Here is a 6,000-nt window from a genome sequence, read left to right as displayed (position 1 = left end):
GGATGGACCTCGAGGGTGTCATGCTAAGCGAAGTAAGTCAGGCAGAGAAGGACAGATACCATATGTTTGCATTCATAGGTCTAACAGGAGAGACCTGGCAGGGGACCATGGGGAGAGGAAGAGGGAAAGAGAGTGGAGGAGAGTGAAGGACACAGATCAAGGGAGACTACTGAATACTGAAAATGAACCATGGACTGAAGGGGGAGGGGGAGGGAGGGAGGAGGTGATGGTCATGGTGGGAGGCACTTGTGGGGAGAAGCACTGGGTGTTATATGGAAACCAATTTGACAATAAACTATTTAAAAAAATAAAATTTAATTTAAATAATAAATAAAAATAATATTATCAGTGAGGCAGAGAAGGTGGAGTAGATCACCCCATCACACGTTTACACTAGATATCATCCATATCCAAGTCAATAAGCCAGAGAGTCATATGAGACTGGCAGAACTAACGTTACAACCAAATATAGAGAAGGAGGTGCATCTGAAAGATTAGGAAGGTCAGAAAGACAGAGGGAGCCTGCCCAGAGTAGGGAGGGAGGTGCGTGCCCAGGGAGGGCAGAGAAACAAAGCACCCTTGCACCAATCCCCATAATATTTGGCTTTTTTAAAAAAATATTTTTATTTTTGATACAGACAGAGACAGAGCATGAGAGGCAGAGGGGCAGAGAGAGAAGGAGACACAGAACCGGAAGCAAGCTCCAGGCTCTGAGCTAGCTGTCAGCACAGAGCCTGACGCGGGGCTCGAACCCATGAACGTGAGATCTGACCTGAGCTGAAGCCGGAGGCTTAATTGACTGAGCCACCCAGGCGCCCCAACATTTGGCTTTTAAAAACAGAGGAGATGAATTCCTGGAGTTTGTATAATGAGTGAGACTTGGAGCCTAGAGTTTTAAAAGTCAGCCAACTCTGCACTGGGCAATCCGGAAGGGTGAGTGATAGTTGGGTCGCTGCCCCTAAAGAGACAGCAGCCTGCCTGCACAGAGAGGCAACATAAAAACAGCAGTTTATACAATGTGGGGGGTGGGGGGGCAGCCAATGGGAGACAGGTTCGTTCTGATTTTGTAGCATGTTGGGGAACTTGAAAAACAAGAGGGCTGGAAGGCACCATTGCCTTCCCACCCCCAGCATAAATACAGGGTCATCGTGGAGGCAGGGCTGGTCAGGCACTTGCTACTAACCTGCTAGGAGTGTGCCAGGCCTATGAGTTCTCCTGAGCACTTGCCCACTCTAAGCCTGCCTCCTTGGCCATGGATTCAGGGCAAATTTCGTTAAAACTGCACACAGGCCTGCCCAGCCACAGGGTGCATAGCTGCTGCCCTGAGATGCCTCCAGCTGGTGCACAATGCCCAGCCACAATTTGGGCTGATTTCAGCTATAGGGTGCACAGCTGCCATTATGTGCCCCCAGCCACACTCAGTCTTGCCCCATCATTGCTGTGCATGGTGCCCAGTCTCTCACCCCAGCCACCCTAGTACCTGGCCCCCAGTTGCCACAGGGCTTCACAGTGCTTCAGGGGATCTCACATAGGACTAGTGATGCAGCAAAATTTTGGTATGTCTGCCACTCGCTCCCACGGTCTCTCTGAGCTGGCCTGCCTGGGTCCCACTAACACTATACAGAGCAAGCACAGCCCCAAACAGGCAGAGTCAGTGCAGACAACTGCATTGAAGGGAAAAGTGACTCCCACAGCAGCAGGGCATAAGCAACACACATAGGATACTCACCTGAAGTGCCAGATTCTGGGACTTCTTCAGAAAGTCACCACTTTCAAGAACAAAAAACATAGCTGACTTTCTTAACAGAAACAGACACAGAGAGGCAGACAAAATGAGGAGATAGAGAAAAATTTCCCAAGTGAAAGAACAGGACAAGGTCTGAAATTTAACTGAAATGGATATAAGTAACAGGCCTGACAGAGAATTTAATGCAATGATCATAAAGATACTCACTGGACTTGAGAAAGGAGTAGAAGACATGAGTGATATCCTTAACACAGAGGTAGGGAATAATAACAGAGATGGGGGCTCATTAACAAAATGAGAAGCATGCTTGGTAGAAGGAACATCAGGATGGAAGAAGCAGAGGAACGAATTACAGTGACCGAGAAGACAGAGTAATGGAGAGTAATCAGCCTGAACAAAAGGGGGAGAAAAGAATTATGCAAAATGAGAATAGACTTAGGGAACTCAGTGACTCCATCAAATATAATAGTTATTATAGGAGTCCCAAAGGAAGAGAGAGCAAAGGGGGTGGAAAATTTATTGGAAAAAATAATAGCTGAAAGCTTCCCTAATCTGGGAAAGGAAACAGATGTCCTGATCCAGGAGGCATTGAGAATGCCCATCAAAAACAACAAAAGTAGGGGCTCCTGGGTGGCTCAGTTGGTTCAGTGTCTGACTCTTGATTTTGGCTCAGGACTTATGGTTCCTGAGTCTGAGCCCTGCACTGGGCTCAGCAGTGAGCCTGCAGTGTGGAACCTGCTTGGGATTCTCTCTCCCTCTCTCTCTCTCTACCCCTCCCATGTGTACATGGGCTCACACACATCTCTCTCTCTCAAAATAAATAAACTTTAAAAAGAACCCACAAAAGCAGACCCACACCAAGATATGTTTTAATTAAACTGACAAATATAGTGATACAAGCAATAAGACAAATGAAGACAGTAACTTACAAGGGAAAATGCATAAGACTAGCAGGAAACCTTTTACAGAAGCTTTTTGCAAGCCAGAAGGGAGTGGCTTGATATATTTGGAGTGTTAAATGGGAAAAATCTGGCCAAGAACACTCTATCCAGCAAGGCTATCATTCAGAATAGAAGGAGAGTGGGGCACCTGGGTGGCTCAGTCAGCTGAACATCTTACTTTGGTGCAGGTCATGATCTCAAAGTTAGTGGGTTCGAGACCTGCGTCAGGCTCTGTGCTGCTTAGAGCCTGGAGTTTGCTTCTTATTCTGTGTCTCCCTCACTCTCTGCCCCTACCCTGCTCGAACTCTGTCTCTCTGTCTCTCTCAAATAAACATTAAAAAAATTAAAAAGAATGGAAGGAGACATAGTTTCTCAGACAAACAAAAACTAAAGGAGTTTGTGACCACTAAACCAGCCTTGCAAGAAATATTAAAGTGGACTCTAAGTGGAAAGGAGAGACCAAAAGTGTCAGTATAAAGGTAGGAAACACAAGAGCAGTAAATATGAATGCTTCAATAAAAAAATCAGTCAAGGAACTCACAGAATAAAAGGATGTTAAATATAATAAATATATCTAAAATACCTAAAATGTGGGAAGGAGACGAAAAAAGAATTAGTTCAAACTTAAGCAATCATCAACTTAATATAGACTGCTATCTGCAGAAGAGGTGATATACAAACCTAATGCTAACCATATACCAAAAACCCTAATAAATATAGAAAGAATAAAGATTAAAAAAAATCTGAGGGCACCTCGGTAGCTCAGTCAGTTAAGCATCCAACTTCAGCTCAGGTCATGTCTCACGGATTGTGGGTTTGAGCCCCACATTGGGCTCTATGCTGACAGCTCAGAGCCTGAGGCCTGCTTCAGATTCTGTGTCTCCTTCTCTCTCTGCCCCTCCCCTACTCATAGTCTCTCTCTGTGTCAAAAATAAACATTTAAAAAAGGGAGGTAAAACTTGCACCATTTGCAGATGACATGATAGTATATATATATAAAACCCTACAGACTCCACAAAAAAACTGCTAGAACTGATATAAACAAATTCAGTAGTCACAGGATACAAAATCAATATACAGAAATCTGCTGCATTTCTATACACCAACAATGAAGCAGCAGAAAGGGAAATTAAGAAAGTAATCCCATTTACAACACAAAGAAATGGAAGATATTAAATGCTCATTGGTTGGAAGAACAAATATTTTTAAAATGTCTGTATCACCCAAAGCAACCTAAATGTTTAATGAAATCCCTTTCAAAATACCAACAGCATTTTTCACAGAGCTAGAACAAATAATCCTAAAATTTATATGGAACCACGAAAAACCCCAAAGAGCCAAGCAATCTTGAAAAAGAAAAGCAAAGCTGGAAGCATCACAATTCCAGACTTTAAGTCATATTACAAAGCTGTAGTGATCAAAGCAGTATGGTACTGGCACAAAAATAGAAACACAGACTTATAGAACAGATTAGAAATAAACACACAACTATATGGTCAATTAATCTTCAGCAAAGCAGGAAACAACATCCAACAGGAAGGACAGTCTCTTCAGCAAAGGGTGTTGGGCAAGCTGGACAGCAAAATGCAAAAGAATGAAACTGGATCATTTTCTTACACCATATAGAAAAATAAATTAATATGGATTAAAAACCTTAAAGAGAGACCTGAAACCATAAAAGTCCTAGAAAAGAACACAAGCAGTAACTTCTTTGATGTGAGCCATAGCAATTTTTTTCCTTGATATGTCTCCTGAGGAAAGGGAAACAAAAGCAAAAATAAACTATAGAGGCTACATCAAAATCAAAAGCTTCTGGGGCACTTGGGTGGCTCAGTGGGTTGAGCATCAGATATTGGCTCAGGTAATGACCTCATGATTCGTGAGTTTGAGCCCCACATCAAGCTCTGTACTGATAGTGCAGAGCCTGCCTGGGATTCCCTCTGTCTGTCTGTCTGTCTGTCTGTGTCTCTCTCTCTCCCCTTCTCTTGCTGCCCCCACCAACTCTCTCTCTCTCTCAAAATAAATAAATAGGGGCACCTGGGTGCCTCAGTTGGTTGGATGTCAGACTTTGGCTCAGGTCATGATCTCACCGTTCATAGGTTCAAGCCCTGTGTTGGTATCTGTGCTGACAGCTCAGAGCCAGGAACCTGCTTCAGATTCTATGTCTCCCTCTCTTTCTGCCCCTCTCCTGCCTGTGCTCTGTAGCTGTCTCAAAACTAAATAAACATTTATTTAAATAAATAAGCTATGGGGGAAAAAAAAGCTTCTGCACAGTGAAGGAAACAATCAATAAAACTAAAAGGCAACCTACAGACTGGGAGAAGATAGTTGCAAATAACTATCCCATAAAGGGTTAGTAACCAAAATATAGAAGGAACTTACAAAATTTGAAACTCAAAAAACAAACTGTCCAATTAAAAAATGTACAGAAGGCATGACCAGGCATTTCTCCAAAGAAGACATACAGATGGTCAATAGACACATGAAAAGATGTTCATTATCACTTACCATCAGGGAAATGCAAATCAAAACTACAATGAGATATCACGTCATACTTGTCAAAATGGTTAAAATCACAACACAAGAAACAAGTGTTGAGAAGGATGTGGAGAAAAAGGTACACTCATGCACTGCTGGTGGAAATACAAGCTGGAGTAGCCGCTATGGAAAACAGTATGGGAGTTCCTCAAAAAGCTAAAAATAGGGGCGCGTGGGTGGCTCAGTTGGTTAAGCCTCTGACTTCGGCTTAGGTCAGATCTCACGTTCGTGGGTTCGAGCCCCGCATCAGGCTCTGTGCTGACAGCCAGCTCAGAGCCTGGAGCCTGCTTCTGGTTCTGCGTCTCCTTCTCTCTCTGCCCCTCCCCCTCTCATGCTCTGTCTCTCTCTGTATCAAAAATAAATAAAACTTTAAAAAAAAAAAAGCTAAAAATAGAACTACCCTATGATCTCACAATCACACTACTGGGTATTTGTCCCTAATTCAAAGGGATCCGTGTACCTCTATGTTTATAGCAGCATCATTTACAATAGCCAAGATATGGAAGCAGCCCAAGTGTCCATGGATTGATAAATAGCTAAAAAAGATGTGGTGTATATAAACATAATAGAATATTATTCAGCCATAAAAAAATGAAGTCTTGCCATTTGCAACAACATGGATGGAGCTAGAGAGTATAATGCTAAATAAAATAAGTCAGTCAGAGAAAGACAAATACTGTATGATTTCACTGATATATGGAATTTAAGAAACAAATGAGCAAAAGGAGAGAAAAAAAGAGACAGACAAATCAAGAAACAGACTCTTAACTATAG

At 42.7% G+C, this 6,000-nt stretch overlaps 1 protein-coding gene across 1 annotated transcript in view; it reads left to right on the top strand.

Annotated features, from left to right (window-relative positions):
* The window catches only part of LOC115302720 (acyl-coenzyme A thioesterase 1-like), a 50,043-nt gene that overhangs the window by 13,691 nt on the left and 30,352 nt on the right, over nt 1–6,000 (top strand). The gene's annotated exons all lie outside the window — the stretch shown is intronic.

This window comes from Suricata suricatta, chromosome 9, assembly GCF_006229205.1.
Source record: "Suricata suricatta isolate VVHF042 chromosome 9, meerkat_22Aug2017_6uvM2_HiC, whole genome shotgun sequence".
NCBI lineage: Eukaryota > Metazoa > Chordata > Mammalia > Carnivora > Herpestidae > Suricata > Suricata suricatta.
This window is presented reverse-complemented; position numbering and strand designations above follow the sequence as displayed.